Source organism: Rhinolophus ferrumequinum, chromosome X, assembly GCF_004115265.2.
Source record: "Rhinolophus ferrumequinum isolate MPI-CBG mRhiFer1 chromosome X, mRhiFer1_v1.p, whole genome shotgun sequence".
In the NCBI taxonomy this organism is placed as follows: Eukaryota; Metazoa; Chordata; class Mammalia; order Chiroptera; family Rhinolophidae; genus Rhinolophus; species Rhinolophus ferrumequinum.
The window spans coordinates 68,755,978-68,780,850 of NC_046284.1; the positions used below are offsets into that span (position 1 = coordinate 68,755,978).

Here is a 24,873-nt window from a genome sequence, read left to right on the forward strand (position 1 = left end):
TTAAAGGTAATAACTGCACATTGACCTAAAAATTGCTTAGACCATGGGCTCTCAAACCAGCTGTTGTGAAGGAACTTTCTAAAAAAAATTTCAATCACAGACTGCAACCTTGTAAAATGTAATAAGAACGATTAGAATAAATGAAAAGGAAATAGACATAAAATACAAGCCCTAGTTATTTTATCATTATATTCAACATACGTAAAATCACTCTGTTGAATTGCTATAAAAGTTTTGAAATGTGTATTCTCAATTGCTCTACTTAGCTTAGGCGGATAACAGTTTGGGACAGGTACTGGTCAAAGACCTCACTTTCAGTAGCCTTAAAATATAATGACAAGACCTAAGAAGAATAATGTGAATTATGCAATTGAAAAATTAGTAGTGAAGTTGATGGAGACTCAGATATGGTGTACACCTACATGTGCAGGCTGGGTAGAGGACACTTCAACGGAAGAACAGACAATTCCATTCCTCTTCATAAGTCCCTGGCGCCTTTTGAGCTGCTGCTTCAGCGATGGAGCTCAGAGCGAGGCTGCTGCTCAGAGTAAATGAGGTCACTACACAGCTGCAATAAAGGATTGTGAAAAAGCAATAACAATTGATTCAAAGTGTAGCAAGGCCTACGGGAGAATGGGGCTGGCCCTCACTGCAATGAATAAATTTGAAGAAGCAGTTACAAGTTATCAAAAGGCATTAGATCTTGACCCTGAAAATCATTCCAATAAGTCAAATCTGAGAATAGCTGAACAGAAGTTAAGAGAGGTATGCAGTCCTACAAGAACTGGATTGAGCTTTGGCACGGCCAATTTAATAAATAATCCAGCCTTCATTAGAATGGCAGCAAGTTTAATGCAGAATCCTCAAACTTAACAGGTAATGTCAGGAATCATGACAAGTGCCACTGGGGGACCTGCAGCTGGAGTTAGGGCCTAACTAACCTATCTAGCCTCATCTAAGTGGGACAGAAGTTTGCTCAATACATACAGCAACAGAATCCTGAATTTATAGAACAGCTGAGAAATCCCATCCTGAGCAGATCCTTCAGCAGCGCTGAAGACCATTTTTGACTTTGCCAGTGTGGGGACAGAGTCAGGAGTACAGTTTCCAGGCTCTCGGCCTCACTCGGGTAGTAAATGGCCATCAACTGTGATTGGATGGCCATCAGCTGTGGCTAGTTGGCTGTCAGCAGTAACCAGTGAGCCATTGGCCACGAATATAATTGCCGTGGCTACGCTAGCAGCAAATGGGGGCTAGCAAGGAGATGGTGGCTGAGCTAGCAAGAGCGGATTGCAGCTAGCAAGTGAGGTTGGTTGGCAGAGAGAAGTGGACGGCAGGTTGCAGATAGTGTGGCTCCTGCTTCCTGTGTCTCCAACCCAGCCACCAGCGAGACTATAGTGGTATGACTCCCCTACCTATGGCTCCGTGGGTGTTCCTTTTTGGCCTGACCATATCCTGCGTTCTTATGCGGGGAGCGGGACTAGAGACCCTGCATGCCACCTTGCGTGACAGGACCCAAGCCCAGAATGCAAATGGTTATGACTCTGAAGTATTTGTTGTAGACACTGGACTAAAAACAAAACCAAAAACAAACCTAAAGAATAAATCTGTCTAGACAATATGCTTATCACAAACAGACTTGAACATGACTCTTTTGTAAATGAATGATCAGTAGCCTTGTTAAGTGCCAGTATAGCACTGGACAGGGTACCATTTTCAAATCTTCATCATTGTATTTGTACATTAGACTTAATAGCAAAATATATTTATTGCACAGTAAGGCTGTTTATTGGTGAGTTCTCTAGCTCCAAATTCCTGTAAGCAAACTTTTTGAAAGAGGAGATGGCCAAAAGGAAAGGTTTCTCATGCTGGGTTAGGAGAAATGTATTTGCCACTGAGTAACATATCTGGAGAGAAGAAGAAATTTGTTATCTAGGTTTAGCTTTGATAGTGCTATCAGTCATGAATATATCTTAGGGGCCAGTATTATCTTTAAGGCTGCTCGTTCTGATCAGTGACAGGGGATCTCAGGAGCTGGTGGAAAGCAGCGTTTGGTGGAAGCGTTGTTGTTTTGAAAAGAAAAAATAGACGCTGTGAATGTATAAAAAGTGAAGGTGGGTAGGATGCTCAGGTTTTCTGCATAGTTCTTAACTAATCTTGCCTGCAGTTTGGCATTGTTAACATTAGCATTGCCAGTTATGCTAATTACATAGTAAAATACATTTAGAAATCCTTAATGGTCCTGGTTAGGTCCGTTGTATAACTATTCACTTTAACTAGCACAATTTCCTTAGTGGTGACCTTACCATGGAAACTCTCAAATATACCTACATTTAAATAAATCAATTTCTAGGCCCCTAAGTACAGGATTTTCTACGTGGGATTTAATTATATGCCCACAAACAGATTTTTATAAACTCAGTAATTATTTGATATGGATTATAAAAAGTATCTATCACTAACAATGCTTGTTCATGTAATCTGCTATAATTTGGTTTGGCATGTTCCTTTTATGTTTAACCTTATGTTGATGCAACTTAAACATAATAGGGGCTTCAAATATTATATTGAAATTAGAATAGTTAGTGGAGGGAAGTGGCATTGTTAGGTAGTAATGGCATGGTGCTAACTACAGTGATGGATGAGACTGTTCTAATTTCAACTGGCATTTCTTTTGTTTGTTAATTATGAAATTTGTTAAGTTATGTGGACACATAATGATTTCATAAGTGTTGTGAGACAAAACTGAGGAAGTAATAATAAATTAGTAATACAGATGATGATAAGGGCCTTACTATCACTATTCTTCTCAAAAGACTACTTATTATCTTGAAGTTTAAAAACCAACTTTTCCTTTCTTTCCCTCTGTGAGATAAGACCAGTGGTTCTATAATTTCACTGTAAGAATCACCCAGGGAATTTGTTAAAAATGCAGTTTCAGGACCACACTGTCAATTTTTATTTAGTACGTCCTATAATAAGGAATCACCGTTTTGAACAGTACACCAGGTCGTTCTGATATAGATCCAAAGACTCTAATTTAGAGCAGCACTAAGTTAGAGATTTCTCCTCAGTTAGACCAGCAAATACTGTACCTAACCCCCCTGTGCTCAGGCTACAATGAATACCTATATGAACATATAGTTTTGGCCAGAGAAGAGCAGGACTTAAGTCTTAGGCCCTCTGAATTAACTCTTTTATATTCCGTCTAAACCTACTTAATTTTTTATAAGTGAAATTCAGCTCTTAGTGGTCAAGTGTTACACAGAATGAAGTACGAACTAATTACATGAAAGTGATGACTGTGATGAAAAACAGTGAAGTTGATCCTTAATTAAAAATTAGTCACTCTTATTCAGTGTTGAGGAAGAAAAATTTTCTAGCATAGCTATTTTGAGAGCATTAAAAATGCTTTCAGGTTGATAAAATTGGTACGCTTCTAGCTCACTGACTAGGAAAATTGGGAAAATACAAATCAACAGTATCAGAAGTGAAAGAGAAGATATCATTGCACACCCTGTAGACATTATAAGGATCATTAGAAAATACTACAACCAACTCTAGGTTCATATATTTAACAACTTAGACAAAACAAAGTTCACGAAGAAATTGATATTTTTTGTAAGGTACAAACTACCAAAGCTCAGTGAAGAAATAGATATCCTCCAGAAAAGAAAACTACAGTCCCAAACGATTTAAATGGGAATTCTATGAAACACTTAAGGGGAAAATAATCAGTTCTACACAATCTTTTCCAGAAAATAGAAGAGGAAACACTTCCCAACTTATTGTATATACCTATTCCTCTAATATCAAAATCAGACAAAAACATTATAAGAAAAAAACACTTTAAAACAATGTTTTGATTTGCTAATATGTTGTGAAGGTAGCCATTCTTTTTGCAAGAAGTAATGGGAATTGGTGTATTTCTTCCTTTTTACCTTTTCAGTTTGTGTCTTTGCTAATATACCACCCATAACAAATGCATTCTAGATGATATCTGTCCATTACCTAGAATTTCCATTCAATTCAAGCCATTTTTGCTCTTCAAGTACTTTCATCACTTTGGAATCGCTGCAGTTCAAGAAAGTTTTGTGTAGTTGGATTGTACTAGCTAATTGTTAAAATTATATGGAATACCCCAAATATTATTCTTGCTTGTCTGGAATAAGAGGGCATTAAAGTAAATCTTTATATGTGTTCTAATTACAAATGATTGACTTCCATTAATCACATTACATTACAGTAGCTATAACTGTTATGATGCTATATATGTAAAGCTTAAAATGTCTTTTTATGCAAATGACAATTTTATTTAATGTACCTAATTGTTTATCTAATTTTTATAATATGGTTTAAACAGATCCTTTCTTGGATGACATTATCTAACCTTTACTTAAAGAACGAACAATATGTGTCTACATTACTGCTTATAAAAAGAGACTTTGTAATTAAATCAAATTATATAGCAGAAAAAAAAAGAAAAAATAGTAGTGAGAGCCTGAGATGGGAGCAAATGAGTATTATTATTATTTTTTATGTCCTCACTCACCCACCAATCAAAAAGTGCAGGCTCTTACCCATTCCTACAACCCTGTTGGAACCTGGCAAGTTCTAGAAGGCAAGGGAGAGAAGACAGAGGGAGGTGCCTTTGGCATAGCCTGGACACCACATTGATGTTCATGTCAGGGCTTCCTTAAAAGGACACTCCTAACCTCTTCTCCATTACCTACTGCAGAAATTGCCCTATTATGCCGAATGCACATTAACTAATTACTTCTTTAAAAATTGCCATTCTGTGAAACAACAACAACAAAAAACAGGAGAATAGACAAAACTAAGTGTTTGGACTGAGTCTGAGTCGATCTAAGAATTGTGCCTGAGAAACCACAAGTCCAAAGAACACACCAGGTGGCTGAGTGCAGCACATAGGTTCATTGAGACACTGATAGGGAGAGTCTCCGGTGGCAGCCGGCCGGAGGGGTAGTGATCCACACACAGGAGGAGAAGAAGCAAGGTTATATAGGTATAGCAAAACAAAGAGCATTTCATGGGAGAAATCATCTGGCAGGCCCTGCTCTCATGTATACAGCATCTCAAGAAGCTGGGAGACCTTGACTGCTGAGCAGCATACAGAACTATCTGATAAGCAGTGTTCCCGTGGAGTCAGAAGACCTAGACTGACTGCCAGCTCATCTGCCTGTGGCCCAGGTCCCTACATCCCACCCCCCAGCAGTCATAGCTCCTGGACTCTTGTGGGTTAAAGATGTACATTGAAAGCAGTTATTGCAATAACAGTATAGGCAAAGGAAAAACAGTAACAGGCCCAGGAGGAAGGCAATAATATTAAAAAATGTGAGACGTCAGGAGGGGGCAAGGGAGGCTAACTAGAAAAGGCATCATATACTAACCTGTCTATTGCTTTAATGTGCTGTTGCATTTGTATCAAAGCGTAACTTACGTTGGCATGATAATCCGTCACATAGACATCATACTCGGTTCCTACTAGGGTATAGGTGCCCCCTTGGACCACGGAGAAGATATCTAATGCCATCCTATTTTGTAGTACTACCTTATGCAGTTGGGTGGCTTCTTTATTTAACAGGGCTATAGCTTGCTGGGAAGCATTAAGAGCTTAAGCTGTGTGATTAAAAGGCGGTGATTTGTAGCTCTACATCGATAGAAGCAGCCTGAGGAGAAAAGATGGCCAGAGGGTAAAATCACCATGCTGCACGGGCTATGCAGTGTCTGGCCTTCACTGCATTCTAATTGCACGGTGGTGTAGGGTCTTTTTAACGGTTACTGGTAGGTAAAGCCTGCCCAAGGTGCACCTACTAGTCTAACTGTATGGCAGATATGGCTATCTATGGATGCAGCAGGTCAATAACTAACCCTAAGAGGAACTGTAGGCCCTAGCGTGCTTTGATATATTCTGCTAACCCTGTCTGAGCAAGCACAGCAGTCCATTTGACTTTAGACGTTTGATACTGTCTGTATCAGACGTTTGATCTAGGAAGAGGTTACCTGTTACACCAAGGACAAAAAGTGTGGTCTTTTCTGGGCCCTAGTAGCAGGAGCTCTTGCCTCTCTAATAAGATAGATGCAATTTGATTAGTGGTAGATAACACTATGCCTGGAGAGGACTGTCTACCAGGCTTTGTGTACCAAATTTCATCTCCTGCAGGAGAAGTGGGATGTGGGCTTTGGTCTATGGTCAGGACATGCATAATAACCATTTATAGAGTTATGCATAGGGAGCCCTGCTTTATCATGGGCCTGGGGTTCTGAAAGTGATGTTGGGAGGAGTTTTAAGGACAAAGGTTGGAGATATTATTAGTACAGGTTATATATTAATACCCTGTGGAGCTAGGATCCCCAACCACCCAGGCCTGGTTTGCCAGCACGATGGCCAAGAGATCATATGCATCCGCGTAAATAGATCTTGTGGTAACGGCAAAAGGAGATTATTTTCCATGCTTTGTTGGGGCATGAGACTGTGTGGCCCAGTTACCTGAATTCGGAGGGCCTTGTAGGTCCCAGCTGTCAGGAGAAAGTACACACTGGGCTTTCCTCTTCGAGGGAAGTCGTTGATGGTTTGGAGGTCCTGATGTATCTGGGTAGGCTATCCCTGCTGGGAGCCAGTCTCTGTTTTCAATTGTTCCTTTAATAGTCTATTGCATCATTCGATTAGACTGGCAACAGTTAGATTGCAGTGTAAGTGAAATGATTATACTATGTTACGCTGTTCAGCCCAGATCTAGGTAGACTCTAGAAAAGGGTGTCCCATTGTCACTGTCAATGTGTGATTGGAGCCCCTCAGCCGCACTTAGGTGCTCAAGTCCTCGGATGGTGTTCCATTGTGTGGCCCATTTACTCAAGAAGGCCTACAGAAAGCTACTAGCTGTATCCATACGAGTCAGGGCATATTTATAGCCCTCAACGGGAGAAGTGGTCCTACATAATTATCCTGCCAGTGACAAATGGGTTCATGTTCTCTGCTGATGTGCCCTATGTGTTGCCCCAGTTGTTTAGGGCATTGTTGACTACACATGGGTCATTATTCACAAACAACTTTGAGGTCTTCTGCTGACACATCGAGGTTGTATTGTGTAGCCAGCTGGAGGAGACTATGTTGTCCTCAGTGGGCGCTCTTATTATGTAGCCATTGCGCTATTTCTTTTGACATTAGTCGGGCCTAGCGCAGGTGGGCGAGGCTGTGTGCCTCATGATTTCCAGGTGGGGTATTTAACACTGCATGAGTTGGGACATGGTACACTGTGACGGTTTTTCATTGTACTACTGCCCATATGTCCTGCTATAAGTCCTTGTCCCATAGAGGTCGTTTTGCAACCATCCAGTTATTTGTAGCCCAGGTGGGGACCATAGAGTGATGCCCCTAAAGATCTCCCAGCTGTTGGTACATAAGGTGACAAAGGCTGCTTCTAAGGTAATCACCATCTATATTGCTTATAGTTCCACCTATTGGCTGCTTTGTCCCGTTCCAGCATCCTACCATAAGGTATCAGTGATGGGCTGCACAGCAATGGCAGTCCACTGGGGTGGCTGCCCTACTGCATAGCCCTCTGTGTGCCAGGCATCTGCTTGGATTGTTCCCCATCCTTCCTTCACAGGGGATGGCTGTACGAGGTCTGAAAATTAAGTTTGTGAACTTGTTGCAACAATGTTGCTAACCTTTTTTGATATCAGAGGGATTATTTATTATGAATTTGTACCAACTGGACAAACAATTAGCAAAGTTTACTACTTGGAAGTGCTGAAAAGGCTGCGTGAAAAAGTTGGACAAAAACGACCTGAACTTTTTGCCAGTAATTCATGTCTCTTGCATCACAACAATATACCAGCTCACACGGCACTGTCTTTGAGGGAGTTTTTAGCCAGTTAACATATAACTGCATTGGAACACCCTCCCTACTCACCTGATCTGGCCCCTGATGACTTATTTCTTTACCCGAAGATAAAGGAAATATTGAAAGGAAGACATTTTGATGACATTCAGGACATCAAGGGTAATATGATGACAGCTCTGATGGCCATTCCAGAAAAAGAGTTCCAAAATTGCTTTGAAGGGTGGACTAGGTGTTGGCGTCAGTGCATAGCTTCCCAAGGGGAGTACTTCAAAGGTGACCTTAATTATATTCAGCAATGAGGTATGTAGCACTTTTTCTAGGATGAGTTCATGAACTTAATTGGCTGCCCTTCGTATGTCCATATTGGGGGTGTCAGTAGAGAGGTCCATACTGAGATAAGTTATGGGTCTCAGGACAGCATGCATCTTTTCACTGAGGGGGCTGGTTGCAAAGGTTCTGTGCTGCTGCGAAGATGTATGCCATTTATTTAGAATCAGTGTCTGTGTAGCATCTGAACACGGTTTCTACAGCATGTCCTAAATCCACCCAGCAACTGGGAGGGAAGTTTTTACGGTGACAGGGAATGTGCTGGTGGGCAGTTCACACAGATGAAGGGTGTGGTATACCACACAGAGCTGTTTTTTGATGGGGCTGTACCGTTGTTTGGCTCTTTTCCATAATTGCGACCAGAAGCCAAGAGGCACACATCATCCATTTTGCCATTGCCATAGGCCCTGGCCAAAACCCTCCATGGCACTGGCTGCATCTAATTTACAGGGTACATCAGGTTGAGTCATGCCCAACGCCTGTACCTGTTTGATTGCCCTATTGCTGCAATGAATGACTAGGTTGGGTTTCCCAATCCTAAGGCACCCCCTTCTTAACCAGTCTATACAATAGCCTAAGGATTTGGGCCAAGCAGGGATGAAGGGTCGCCAATAGCCCGAGAGGCCCCCAAAAGATTGTAACTGGGGAACAGATGTAGGGAGGAAAAAAGCCTGTATTTTGTCAATAACTGCTTCAGGCATGACTTTTGTCTTACCTGCCTATATAACGCCTAAGAATTTTACAGAGAACCCAGGCACTTACACTTTGCTACAGTTCACCACCCATTCTTGTTACTCTAGATGGGAAATCAGTGTTTTAGCTGCTTGCTCTAGATCTGAAAGAGACTTTACAGGGTAACATTATGTCATCTATGCAGTGAAACAGATGCACTGAGAAAGGCTTTTGCCAGAACTGCAGATCTCTTGCCATGAGGCTGTGGCAGATAGTGGAACTGTGTAGGTAGCCTTCGGAGAGGATGGGTCTTATTTAATTCCCGATAATCAGCAGTCATCCTCCAAGTTCTATTGGGTTTTTGCATGGGCCACACAGGGCTGTTGAAGGCCCTGTGGGTTGGACAAACAATGCCCATTCTTTGCCAATTCCTGTATAGTTTGGGTTATTTCTTCTTTCTCTACCTCCCACCGCCCACCCCCCCCCCACCCCAGTGGCAATATAGCTGGGTATTCATTGTGCGATGTAGGGATAGGAGTCTCACTGGAGACCATATGGCGTGTCCTGAGGAGATTGGCTTCATCACTCTGCATCTGAGTCTGAATTCCTCTGTGTTGTGTTAAGTGTAAGGCCTGCCAGAATGTCCATGCCCAAGACGTATTCAGCTATGGGTGAGATGTGCACTACATATCATTTAGGGAGGAGTCAGCTAATTTGTAGGACTACAGGTATTTTAGCCCTAAATAGTGCTTCCTCTATAGCCATTTTTGGCTAGAATGGAGCTCTGGAAACGATTGGGGTTGCTATATATCAAAGTGTATTCAACAAGAGTACACGTTGATATATAGTACATATAGTATTCAACAAGATGTACACTTTGAGTGCACTTTGCTCTAGTATCAACAAGAGTAAAAACCTTCTATTTATTCTTGGAAGACCAGTAGATGATCAGTTCTACATGAGGCCTCCAGTCCCCAGTACGTACCCTGACTTAGAGTCAGGGGCCTTGGCCTCTATCCTACTGCAGAAGGTATGACTCCTGCCACCCCTCCTCCACAGATGGTGCTGTGGGCTGAGTTTCTCCCTTCTCCTGCAGGCGACCATCTCTGGGTGGCATTTTGCAGAAACGTTTCTCTTTGGGCAGCTTCTGCCACAATTTTACTAAGACCACATTTGGTTGTCTGTCAGTTTGTTCCAGGGTGGTCCCTGCTTGGAGCAGTTCATACTATATTTGCTTAAAGGTGACACAAATAGGCCTCCTTTTTTTTTGTTTGGCCTTCCTGACACTTTCCCCACCCCAGGTGGTAGACTCTTTCAGTCTCTCCTAGGTCCACTGTTGCTTGTGCAGCAAGGGAGATTGCTTGCTCTACTAGAGGACTCAAGATGGAAACCAAGGTACCATACTGTTTGTTAGGGACTGACTGTAACATGAGATCCTTGAACCCTCCTGTGAAAATTTCATTGTCAGGCCCTATGAAGTTCTGAGAACAGACTGCATGTCTAATTCTAGACTTCAAAGAACATCCTGCAATTCTTCCATAATCTGCTATCTAATGGGTTGCATGGATATGTCCCTTTCGTTGGGCCAGGCTACCTTGCATGCAGTGATTAACCATGCATGGAGTGAAATTATCTCCTCCTCATTGATCGCCGCATAAAGTCGCTGCCTCAGTGAGAGGGAGGCTCAGTACCGATACAAGGTTACTCATCTCAGTCCTATTCAGAATGACTCCTTCCATCCTGTTATCCCATAACTGGTGCAGCCATTCTGGCATATTTTTCTCTAGCTTTCTATCTAAAGCGATTGCCCAGCTCAATTAATTCAGTAGCAGTATATTCTCTCATAGGGGGTAAAAGCTTCCTTTCAAGTGTCAGCAAATTAGCAAGGTCAGCTCCCCGTGGCTGGTTTTGTTCTGTTTTCTATTTTTGCTGCAGAATTGGATGAGTTTGCAGCATGGGGCATGTGTGTTGCACCCCTTTCTATTACATCCTTCTATATTTCCTCTTTATCATCCGAAGTGGTGTCTAATGGATCCGAGGCTTTGGGATCCCAGTTGGGGTGGGTGAGCACTCTGTGGATCTGGGCATGGGGTTATTTACAGCCCCATGTGCAGGTGAAGTGCAGGCCAGAGATTCCAGCTGTTCATGTACCTTCCTTAATCTTTCTGACATAGCTTCCTTGGCATCGGCTTATGTCAACCGAAACTCCTTTTCTAAATGAAACACCTCTTGTAGCTTAGCTGCCTGCATTCTAGCCTGAAGCTCTGCTGTGGTGTCCCATTTAACTGCCATAAACAGCGGCTAAGCCACAGCTACTGCCACCGCCACCATGCAGTCAGCTTTCCTTTTCTCTAAGCCTAAGTCCTTGGCTATGGTGCTCAGTAATTGCTCAAGCCTGGCTAGCATTTTCGGGGCACCTATGTACTCCGGTAGATGACCCCCCATTGACTATGGATACCACAGCCCGCTACACAGAGGTGCTAGGCCATCCCAGGACTTTGCCCATAGAACTCCCCTTATTTTTCTCCATGCCCACTCAGCCAAGGGTGTTTCTGGGCTCCTGTCTGACTTGCCAATAGTTCGGACTAGTCCGAGTTGTTCCAAAGAGTTGTACCTGAGAAGCCACAAGCCCAAAGAACACACCAGGTGGCTGAGTGCAGCACATAAGTTTATTGAAACTTACTGACCAGAAGTCTCCGGTGGCAGTGGACTAGATGGCTACTGATCTGCACACAGGCAAAGAAGAAGCAAGGTTATATAGTACAGCAAAACAAAGAGCATTTCATGGGAGAAATCATCTGGCAAGCCTTGCTTTCATGTACACAGCGTCCTAAGAAGCTGGGAGACCTTGACTGCTGGTAAGCATACAAAACTGTCTGATAAGCAGTGTTCCCTTGGAGTCGGGAGACCTTGACTGCCTGCCAGCTCATCTGCCTGTGGCTCAGGTCCCTACATTAAGCCATGTTAAAAAACTCCATTCTTGAAATTAACATGTATTTACTCTTTTTGAAATGTAAATATTTTAAGTACCTTTAAGCCTATTTTCTTCAACTCTTTTCTCCCAAATGGCATGAGTATTTTTTTCTTTTTAAAAAAGATACACAGAGGGTGAAGCCAATGAACTCTGTGTCTAGAAATGAGAGAACATATACCTAAGAAACAGTAAGTACCCACACTGTTTCTAAATTTAAACAGAGTCGATATTGGAGAGAGACAGATAGATAATCATTATATAAATATTTTCAGTAAATATATTAAATATGTAGTGTCAACAAATATAAATAATTTTAATAATTAACAATATTCCACTGTGCTCCAGGGATCATAAAGATAATTATTACGAATTTCCTTCATTTAACTTAAAAAGCAGTTATTAAAAAAATAATTAAGTTAAGTCACTCACATTACAATTATTTATTTTCTTTACAATTGTGTAAACTCTCTAGATTACATCACAGAAATGGGGGCATGACGAGTGCTTCTTGAAATATCCCCTGGAAGTTACAACAAATTGAACAGCTATAATTCAACAAACGATAACCCAAGCAACACACAAGCATGTCTGAGAGATGCGAGCATCAAATCTTCTGAAGGTGGGCAAATCACGTGAGGAGGGGAGGATGGAAGGCGAAAGTGCACAGATGCAGGCTGCAGGCCACAGTCCAGAGTTCACTGCAGTCTTGGGAGAGGGAAGAATTTAGGCTATAGGCCCACACACTTTGCCCCTCAGTACTGCCTGAAGGATCAGCATATAATACGGCTGAACCCAGCATTCAGGCGCAAAGATCAAACACAGAAGGGTGAGAACTGTGGTTTAAGACCTCACTGCCAGGTATAAAACAGAAAACAAAGATACAGAGCCTGGCTGACTCCCTCCCACCCTCCCAGAGCTCGCTGCCCCCCTCCTCCCCACCCACCCACCCCCACTTCCTAGTGTTAGAAGTGGGCTCCAGAAGAAAGGTAGCAGTTTCAGATTAAAGAACAGAATATCTACAGCCCTGAGAACTGGAGCGGTGCTACCTCAGCCACAGACACACAGCGTGACTAATTCTGATACTGAAAAAGTGTTGCAGAGGGGAGACAGCTATGTGCTCATAGTCACCATTGCTCAGAGGCACAAACACACTGGACGCCTCTCTCAGCCCATGCTGCCCCCAGCTATCTGGTGGATCCATGCAAGGACAAGCAGAGCCAATGAGATACTCAGGCTTTGCATTGGGCTACAGAGGAAGCATTGTGATGTCAGAAGTTCAGAACCCTATCACCCTCCACATCCTCCCACAGAGGTGGTGCCCTGAGACCCAGGCTACCTGTTCACATAGGAGAAGCTCACCTTCCAGGAAACCCATCATTGTGTGGCAAGCTGGAACAATGCAAGAGAAAATAAAACACAACAGCATGAGTGAAAATAAAAGGCTGCAGATGGAGAGAAAAATAAAACATTCCAACAATACCTAGTGGAAAGCAAAAGAAAGATCTCTTCATATCAACATGCTGCAGAACCCACACCTGTAGATGACCAGAAAGAGAAATAATAATTCATTAATTGCCAAGAATGACCAAGGTAACAAGGCAGCTCAGAAAGAAAATGAAAAGTCTCCAGAAATTGAACTTAAGACATGGAAATATGTGACTTAAATGACAGAGAATTCAAGATTGCAGTTTTGAAAAAACTCATCGAGATGCAAGAAAACACGATATGCAGTTCAATGAACTCAGAAACACAATTCAATGACAAAATGAACATTTACCAAAGAAATAGAAATTTTAAAAAAGAACCAAATAGAAATTCTGGAGATGAAGAACTCAATAAAAGAAATAAAGAATGAAATAGCCAGCTTAGGTAATAGAGCTGACCAGATGGAGGAAAGAATCAGTGACATCGAAGATAGAAATCTGGAAATGACACAGATGGAAGAAGAAAGAGACTTGAGAGTTAAAAGAAATGAAAAAACTCTACAAGAACTTTCTGATTCCATCAGAAAGAGCAATTTAAGAATAATGAGCATACCAGAAGGAGAAGAAAGAGAGAAGAGAACAGAGAGTATATTCAAACAAATAGTGGATGAGAACTTCCCAAACTTGTGAAAAGAACTGGATCCTCGAATCCAAGAAGCAAATAGAACACCTAATTACCTGAAGCCCAATAGGCCTTCTCCAAGGCACATTGTATTGAAGCTGTCAAAAATTAACAACAAAGAAAGAATCCTCGGGGCCAGCCCGGTGGCTCAGGCAATTAGAGCTCCGTGCTTCTAACTCTGAAGGCTGCCGGTTCGATTCCCACATGGGCCAGTGGGCTCTCAACCACAAGGTTGCCGGTTCAACTCCTCGAGTCCCGCAAGTGATGGTGGGCTCTGCCCCCTGCAACTAAGATTGAACACGGCACCTTGAGCTGAGCTCCCTCCCAGATGGCTCAGTTGGTTGGAGAACGTCCTCTCAACCACAAGGTTGCCGGTTCGACTCCCGCAAGGGATGGTGGTCTGTGCCCCCTGCAACTAGCAACGGCAACTGGACCTGGAGCTGAGCTGCGCCCTCCACAACTAAGACCGAAAGGACAACAACTTGAAGCAGAATGGCACCCTCCATAACTAAGATTGAAAGGACAACAACTTGACTTGGAAAAAAAAAGTCCTGGAAGTACACACTGTACCCCAATAAAGTCCTGTTCCCCTTCTCCAATAAAATCTTTAAAACAAAAAAAAAAAAAAGAGAAAGAAAGAATCCTCAAGGCAGTCAAGGAAAATAAGATGGTAACCTACAAAGGAAAGTCTATAAGAGTATCGTCATATTTTTCAGCAGAAACTCTACAAGCTAAGAGGGAGAGGAATAAAATATTCAAACTATTGAAAGAGAGAAATTATCAGCCAAGAATAATATATCCAGCAAAGATATCCATTAGATATGAAGGAGGAATAAACACCTTGCTAGACACACAGAGGCTGAGGGAAATTTCCAACACGTGACCTGCATTACAGAAAATACTCTTTGCTCTGAAACAAAAAAAAAAAATTAAAGGAATACAAAACCAGAAGCAATATTATGAACAGATAGAGCAGGAAATGGCAACCCCTACACAAAATATGGCATAATACACTTAAATATAACATAAAGGGTAAAGAAGGTAAAAACATTTTTACAAAAAGAAAAAAAAAGATAACTTGCTACTACAACTGAGCAATCAACTGACAGCATAAATAGGGATAACTTGTGACAACAAAAATACGAAAGGGGAGAGAGTAAAGGTCTGAATCTGTAAAGGGGAATGAGATAAGAAGCATGCTGAAGAAAAAGGACTACGGTATATATGAAATATTCTTTACATAAACTTAATGGTAACCACTCAAAAAAATCCATGACTGAGATATATAATATAAAAAAGAAGAAACAGAGGGAAAAAAATCATAGAATACCACCACACTAAAGTAACAGACAGCAACAAAAAGGCAAAGAAACAATGGAGGCACAGTCTTACCAGGAAACCAAAGATAGAATGATAGGAAATGTTCATATATCAATACTCACCCTAAATGTAAATGGACTGAACTCTCCAATAAAAAGGCATAGAATAGCAGATTAGATCAAAATATTAAATGCAACCATATGCTGCTTCCAAGAGACACATCTCAGCTACATGAACAAAGATAGACTCAAAGTGAAAGAGTAGAAATTGACACTCCAAGCAAATGGTATCCAGGGAAAAGCAGGTATACCCATGTTGATATCAGATGAAACAGACTTCAGGATAAAAAAGGTAACAAGAGACAAAGATGGACATTTCATAATGATAAAGGGGACTATACAACAAGAAGACATAACAGTCATCAATATTTATGCCCCCAATCAGGGAGCATCGAAATATACCAAGCAACTACTAACAGAACTAAAGGGAGAAATTGACCATAACATAATTACACTAGGGGACTTAAATACGTCATGGACAGCTATGGATAGATCATCCAAACAGAAAATAAATAACGAAATAGCAGCCCTAAATGACACATTAGATGAAGTGGATATAATTGACACATATAGAGCACTTCATCCTAAAACATCAGATTATACATTCTTTTCTAGTGTACATGGAACAGTGTCAAGGATAGACCATATATTGGGACATAAAATCAGCCTCAGAAAATTTGAGAAGATTGAAATCATACCAAGCATATTCCCTGATCACGAGGCTTTGAAATTGGATATCAACTGCAAAAAGAAAGCAGGAAAAAACACAAACACATGGAGATTAAACAACATACTTTTAAAGAACGACTGGATCAAAGAAGAAATTAGAGGAGAGATCAAAAGATACATAGAAACAAATGACAATGAAAATACATCATACCAAAATTTTTGGGATGCAGCGAAAGCAGTTTTAAGAGGGAAATTTATATCATTACAGGCCTATCTCAAGAAACAAGAAAAATCCCAAATAAATCACCTTAAAGAACTAGAAAGAGAAGAACAAGTGAAACCCACGGTCAGCAGAAGAAAGGAAATAACAAAAATCAGAGCAGAACCAAATGAAATAGAGAACAAAAAGACAATGGAAAAAATTAATATGACAAAGAGCTGGTTCTTTGAAAAGATTAACAAAATTGACAAACTCGTGGCTAGACTCACTAAGATAAAAAGAGAGAAGACACTAATTAACAAAATCAGAAATGAAAAAGGGGAAGTTATCACGGCCACCACAGAAATACAAAGGATCATCCAAGAATACTATGAAGGACTATATGCCACCAAATTCAATAACCTAGAAGAAATGGACAAGTTCTTAGAAACATATAGCCGTCCAAGTCTGAACCATGAAAAACTGGAAAATCTAAACAGACCAATCACCAGTAACGACATTGAATCAGTCATCCAAAACCTTCTCAAAAGGAAAAGTCCAAGACCAGACGTCTTCACTGGTGAATTCTACCAAACCTTCAAAGAGGATCTAATACCAATCCTGCTCAAACTCTTCCAAAAAATTGAAGAAGAGACCTAGCTCCCTAACTCATTTTATGAGGCCAACATTACCCTGATACCAAAACCTGGTAAGGACAACACAAAAAAAGAAAACTGCAGACCAATAACTCTGATGAATACAGATGCAAAAATCTTAAACAAACTTCTAGCAAATCGAATACAACAATGCATTAAAAAGATTATTCATCACGACCAAGTGGGGTTCATCCCCGGGGCACAAGGATGGTTCAACATCTGCAAATCCATCAATGTGATACATCACATAAACAAAATAAAGGACAAAGATCATATGAGTATATCAATTAATGCAGAAAAAGCATTTGACAAGATACAACATCCATTTATGATTAAAACACTTAATAAAACAGGTATAGAAGGAAAATACCTTAACATAATAAAGGCCATATATGACAAGCCCTCAGCTAATCTCATAATTAATGGTGAAAAACTGAAGCCCTTTGCTCTACGTTCAGGAACACGACAGGGCTGTCCCCTATCACCTCTGCTTTTCAACATAGTGTTGTAAGTCCTTGCCAGAGCAATCAGGCAAGAGAAAGAAACAAAAGGCATCCAAATTGGGAATGAAGAAGTTAAATTATCACTCTTTGCAGATGACATGATGCTATATATAGAACACCCTAAAGACTCCACCAAAAAGCTATTAGAAACAATCAACGAATACAGTAAAGTTCAACGTACAAAAGTCCATTGCATTCCTATATACTTACAATGAAATCTCAGAAAAAGAAATACAAAAAACAATTCCTTTTCCAATTGCAGCAAAAAGAATAAAATACCTAGGAATAAACTTAACCAAGGATGTGAAGGACCTATATGCTGAAAAGTATCAGACATTTTTAAAAGAAATTGAAGAAGACACAAAGAAATGGAAAGACATTCCGTGCTCATGGATTGGAAGACTCAACATAGTTAAAATGGCCATATTACCCAAAGCAATATACAGATTGAATGCAATCCCCATCAAAATCCCAATGGCATTTTTTAAAGAAATAGAACAAAAAATCATCAGATATGTTTGGAACCACAAAAGACCCCGAATAGCCAAAGCAATCTTAAGAAAAAAGAAAAATACTGGAGGTATCACACCCCCTGACTTTAGCTTGTACTACAGGGCTACAATAATCCGCATGGTATTGGCAGAAAAACAGGCACATAGACCAATGGAATAGAATTGAAAACCCAGATATAAAACCACATAAATATGGACAGATAATTTTTGACAAAGAAGCTAAAAACATACAATGGAGGAAAGACAGCCTCTTCAATAAATGGTGCTGGGAGAATTGGATAGCCACGTGCAAAAGAATGAAACTGGACTGCTATCTGTCACCATGTACCAAAATTAATTCAAAATGGATCAAAGACTTAAGCATAAGACCTGACACAATAAACTACATAAAAGAAATCATACGTACTGAACTTATGGACCTTGGGTTCAAAGAGCATTTTATGAATGTGACTCCATAGAAAATGGAAGTAAAAGCTAAAATAAACGAATGGGACTATATGAAACTTAAAAGCTTCTGCACAGCAAAAGAAAGCGTCGACAAAATAAAGAGGCAACCAACTGAATGGGAGAAGATTTTTGCCAACAGTGCCTCCGATAAGGGGCTAATATCCAAACTATACAAGGAACTCATGCAACTGAACAAGAAAAAAACAAACAACCCAATTGAAAAACGGGCAGATGACCTGAAGAGACATTTCTTGGCAAATGGCAAATAGACATATGAAAAAATGCTCAACATCACTAATCATCAGAGAAATGCAAATAAAAACCACAATGAGATATCACCTCACCCCAGTCAGAATGACTATCATCAACAAGACAAATAGTAACAAGTGTTGGAGAGGCTGTGGAGAAAAAGGAACCCTCATACACTGTTGGTGGGAATGCAGACTGGTACAGCCGTTATGGAAGGCAGTGTGGAAGTTCCTCAAAAAATTACCAATAGAATTACCATATGACCCAGCAATCCCTCTCCTAGGTATAAATCAAAAAATATGAAAACATTTATTCGTAAAGATATATGTGCTCTGATGTTCATTGCAGCTTTAGTTATTGTGGCCAAGACATGGAAACAATCAAAGTGTCCTTCGATGGATAATTGGATAAAGAAGATGTGGTATATATACAGAATGGAATACTAGTCTGCCATAAGAAAAGATAACATAGTGCCATTTGCTACAACATGGATAGATCTTGGGATTATTGTGCCCTTTTTTAGTCATACAGAAAAGATCAAGAACCATATGACTTGACTCATATATGGCATATAAAACTGAAAGCAACAAAGGAACAAGACAAACAAAGAAACAAAAACTCATAGGCAGAGACAATAGTTTAGTGGTTACCGGAGGGTAAGGGGTTGGTGGGATGGCAGAAGTAAAGTGGTGAAATATATGTTGATGGAAGGAGAACTGATTCTGAGTGGTGAGCACACAATTTGATATATAGTTGATGTATTATAGAATTATACACATGAAACCGATGTGATTTTACTAATCATTGTCACCCAAATAAATTTAATTTTTAAAAAATTGTGTAAGCTCCAAGAAGGTAAGGACTGTGTTTTACTGGTTCATTGCTGTATGTATCCCCAGCATTTGTCACAGTTCTTGAAATGTGACAAGTATTCAATTTTTGTTGAATGAGTAATACCACAGAATTTTAATGGGATAGCTACAATTGTTTGTATTTGGAATGTAAGTTCTTAAAAGTAGTGTCTATGAATTTTAAACTCTGTGGAGTTTCTAACCTTATGCACATATCAGTACTCAATATCACTTGCAAGGAATGTAGTGTGCTGGGAAATGGGTGTGGCATAAAGATCCCACCAAGGCTGATTTCAGATTACCAATCTGAGATCCCTGAATTTGGAGCTGGAAAGAGATGTGGACAATGGCTCTCAGGAGCCAGTATGATGTGGCTCCAGTGTACTGCTGCCCAGGAGATATCAGTCCCCACTTACTCTACCCTATCAAGCTTTATATATTGAGACCTTCAAACTGTGGATTTAATATCCTCCCCTCCTAAAACAATCCTGACCAAGTCTGGCCTTTTACCAGGAGCTCTATTTCCACCAGATGATGGGAGTCTGTAATTAGTCTTGTTGCCATAATCCAGTAGTTCTCAAGGTGAAGGCCCAAGACCAGCAGCATCAATATTACATGGGAACTTTCAACAAAATTCACAGGCACATTCTCAGTCCCCACCCCATATTTCTCTATCCAATCAGGAACTCTGGGAATGAGTGGAGGAATCCGTGTTTTAAGCTCTCCAGGTGACTCTGATACTCAAGTTTGAGAACCACTGCATCGTTCCCATATTCAGTAGGCTTAAGGCAATCTCCACAAGCTTGTGAGTTTTCAAACAGCTGCAACCTTTCCCTTTTATATCTGCATGTAATTTCAGTCATTTTGATTTAGTTTCAGCCCCCGTCAATGAATCTTAGTACAGTTCTGAAAGGACCAGTGTCTTGGCCTAAACCACAAATAGAACCCATGAAAATTTGATACGGATGCCAGCTGAGATAGAACCAGTTACCCACACACAGTACAGCAATGCTAGTCTTCTTAGCTCAGTTGCAACTCTTTCTTCAGTAAGCTTCCATCTTTGACTCCACAGACATTTGCTCTAGGCTTATGTATCTGGAAAACTTAACTGACAAACATGATAGCATTTGTTCTTGTTGTCATCTACTTTTTTCTCACAAACACTCTAATAGGTGATTTAGGTATGATTTTAGTTTTGAGAGCCTGTAAAATAAAATCTAGGTTTAAAAAGTAAGCCCTAAGGCAGCTCTAGAACAATTAAAAAATAATGAAACCATCTCTCCAATGATGACTTTCTTAGTTCTCATATTATTTAAGCACTAGGTTCTGGGACTTCTTCCTAAGAATGGCACTTCCCCGGGGCTTCTTCTTTTATCCTGTACATGACTACCACAGAAGTATAGGGTATATGCTAACAGGATGTATGAATATAAAGAACTAAGAAAAAAAGAAAATAAATGTTATGTTTTAAATCACGAGAAACCACAAACATTAATGTAAATTAGTAAAGGCCTTGGATTTTGAGATGTTAAAGAAATTAACAGGGTCTTAAAGAAATTAAATTATATATATATATATATATATATATATATTTAAAATGTCAATAAAAATAGAAAATGTAACCTAATATATTTCCCACTATTAAGATGCTGTAGTAGATATCTGTTACTTTTGCTCCAGAGGAATCATTCACTACTCAATTTGTGATAAAATGTACCATAATTTTCCTTGGGGAAGCTATCCCCTCTTCTACCAAGTTTACGTGCTTAGGGTGAAGTTGAGTCCATCCTAAGCTCTAGGGGAAACCACGTATGACACTTGATCCTTGCCATCGAGAACTTCACATTTCCACAATGATTGTTTCAGCGATGGGTATATGGTCCAGTTCGAGCAAGTGAGACTTTCACTGGGTTGATTGAATGAAAAACAAATCATCTTCCCTATTGGAAATGTGTTTACCTAAGAGGATCAAGGTGCTTTAGCCATCTTGCCATTAAAAGGGGAGAGCTTAGAGTCACTGGGGGCCAGCACAATCTGAAAAAGAAGTGACACACAGCAGAAAGTAAAGCTGAAAAATGGAGTGGAGTTTTAGTGACATTTTTGGGCCATACTCCTTGATATTCAGTTACAGGTCAATAAATTCTTTAAATTTCAGGCAGTTTGAGTTTGAGTTCTTGTCTGATAGAAGTGTGTCATCATGAAGTCGGTGAGCAGTAGTTAAGTTGTGAACTTACACCCACCCCATGCATTATAGTGTTCTGAAAGAAGGTTCCGGAAAACTTCAAGGGCACTCAGTGAAGTATGTACAGCACTCAGGGAAGTATGTACAGCAAAGTAAGATGCCTCCACAGAACAAGCTGAACAAATAAGCTGACAAATTTAAGGGCTAAAAAAACTGGAGGTAGATGAAAAACAACTCTTCTGTGGAGGGGATGAGTGCACATTCTATTCTCTTTCTTGAACACTTCAGAAAGCTAAGCCATTTGGGAAGGAACGAAATGATTAAGAAGTCATATTTGTAAATAATGGAGAATAATTTTGTGAACTTTTAAAATCTTCCATGGGAAGCTTATTTTCACTTTTTTAAAATAAGTTTTATACCTCAAATTTTCAAAAATAGTGAATCAGAAAATGGATAAAATGTACATTTCCTGATGGGCTATTTTTTTCATTCTGTCAAATAGCAGATAGATATCTCAATATAAAATTATTTACTATGTATGTACACGTGCACACATATGTGTGTAAAATGGATTAATAATTTTAAGAAGGATCACAAAAGCAAATATCTACAGACATCAGGCAGGTAATAGAAATGAAGTGGGTTGAGACAAAGGATCAGTGGGGACTGTGGTGAACTGAAAAGCAAATATGATATTTAGTTCAGTTGCCCTGTGGGAATATGGATCCAATATTGCCATATCCCCCGAGTTTTCAAGGAAAACCGCAAAATCTGTAGTTTTACATGAAATGCTCCAGTTTTTAAATATTGGCAACTATTGTTTTTGTTGTCAACACTGCATGTGCCAAACAAAATAAAATCCCAGTTATTAGCCACCAATTTAAAATCCAGCATTTGTTTATGAAAGAAATAGTTTTGAGCTCCTATTATTATATTCCAGACCTTATTCTGATCATCAAGGGTAAAACCAGTGAACAAAACAGATGACACATCTGCCCTCATGGAACTCACTGCCCTAGGAGCACAGTGTAGGCAACACAATTTATAGTAATGCTTCTCATGTCCTTGTTCATAAAAGTTGACAAAAGCAGGATTTCAATGGAACACATATGGAAGTGTACATGTGTTTTCACACATGTAATTTTTATTCCTCTTTTCCAGTAAATAAATATTAATTCAAGTTGTGTCTCAATATTATTATATTATTGTATAACAGTAATGATTGTTTTTTTCCTAATTTTCCACTGCTTTTTAGGGAATGTGGGTACATGTAAATTTAGGGACCTTTATTTGTTGCGCTCCTGTGTTGTGAAATATTTGTGAGCTAATATTTTGAGATGTTTCATCTCCCCTGCCTCTACTCCTTGTATCCATTATCCTTTTTTGCTAATTAAACAACAGAAGTAGTTTTCTCTATACCCTGCCCTTGCTTGCAGGATGACCTGTCTTAGAACAAAAAAATGTCAATTGAGTTGCTGATTGGAATTTGAAACTTATAGCAAACATGACAATTTAAAAGCCAGAGCATTTTGATTTATAAGAGCCAAGTATGGCTGATAAAGAAAATTGCTCCTGGAATTCTAAAATTTATATATGGAGGCAAAGATAAGAATATGGAATTTATATTATTAGCAACTAAGGGAAGTTTTTTGTTTGTTTGTTTGTTTTTGGTTTTTTTGTGGAGAATGGGACCCAGAACACCAGAAGTCATTGTCCAGCTTCTCAAGGTGTAGTGTCCTAAAAACTAAAAGTCTCATAGGGATATACCTTGGGAGTAGATTAGCAATGGTGGTGAGAAGTGTTCAGGAAGATAGACCTCGGTCAGGGCAGCCTGAATACATCATGCATACCTCAACATGGTGCATGGAAAGCAACTGTGTCCTCCAGAGACCCCAAGAAGAGATCAACACAGCGCTATTGCCTGTGACTATTTTGTAACTGCCAATTTGTACTTCTCAATCCCTTCCCCTTTGTCACCCAGACTCCCCAATCCCCTCCCATCTGGCAACCATCAGTTTGTTCTCTGTATCTTTGAGTTTGTTTCTTTTTGTTTGCTTGTCTATTTTGTTTTTCTTTTTTTTTTTAATTTATTGGGGTGACAATTGTTAGTAAAATTACATAGAATTCAGGTGTACAATTCTGTATCACATCATCTATAAATTACATTGTGTGTTCACCACCCAGAGTCAGTTCTCCTTCCATCACCATCTATTTGATCCCCCTTACCCTCATCTCCCACCCCCCAACCCCCTTACCCTCTGGTAACCACTAAATTACTTCATATTCCATATATAAGTCAAATCATATGGCATTTATCTTTCTCTGTCTGACTTATTTCACTTCAAAATAGTCACAGGAATGTAAAGTATATCATAGGGAATATAGTCAGTAATGTTGCAACAACTATGTATAGTGTCAGGTGGGTACTAGACTTATCAGGGGATCACTTTATAAGTTATATAAATGTCTAACCAGTATGCTATACACTTGAATCTAATATAATATTGAATGCCAACTGTAATTGAAACATTAAAAAAATAAAAAGACAGTGGTGATGGAACCAGCTTTGAAGATTAAAAAAGGAGGAAGTGATAAATTCAAATCCTGCACCAACAACATTTAAAATTCGAGGTGACTGACTTACATTGATTTGGCAGGTTTATGTTTTATACCAGTTGTGAAATTGGGACTCATGAGCTAATTTGAATTATAATAAAAGTTCTGAAGCTTCATACCTGACTTGTGGGACAGTGCAATTTGTATCTGCTGCATGAGTTTAGAAGCGCTGAGGCAAATTTCAACAGTGCTGCTTAAGAAAGGAGCAAGAGGTAGATCCAAGATGGTGGAGTAGATAAACACTGTGCTTGCTTCCTCCCATGAACACGTTAAAATTACAAGTAAATTATAGAACAATCAACCTGGAGAACCAGATGAAGTCTGGCTGAATAGAAGTTTTAGAACTAAGGATATAAAGAAGAAGCCATGTCGAGACTGGTAGGAGGGGCGGAGACGCGGAACTGGCTAACACCAAACCTCCATGTGGCAGTTGAGAACTGGGAAGGATATCTCAGCTTTGGAGGTTCCCCCCAGGGGATCGAGTGACCCCAGTCCCACACCGGCTTCCCCAGCCCAGAGTAGTAGTGCTGGGAAGAGGAGCCACTACAACATCTGGCTGTGAAAAACAATGGGGGTTAGGACCATCTGGGTGGTACAGAAGGCAGCAGGAAACCCAGGCATCCTCTTAAAGGGCCCGTGCACAGACTCTCTCACTCCCAGGCA

The 24,873-nt window shown here is 40.0% G+C and overlaps 1 pseudogene; it reads left to right on the forward strand.

The window, feature by feature from the left end:
- Positions 1–393: 393 nt before the first annotated feature.
- LOC117013414 (small glutamine-rich tetratricopeptide repeat-containing protein beta-like) lies at positions 394–1,070 on the forward strand (annotated as a pseudogene).
- The last annotated feature ends 23,803 nt before the right edge of the window (positions 1,071–24,873 follow it).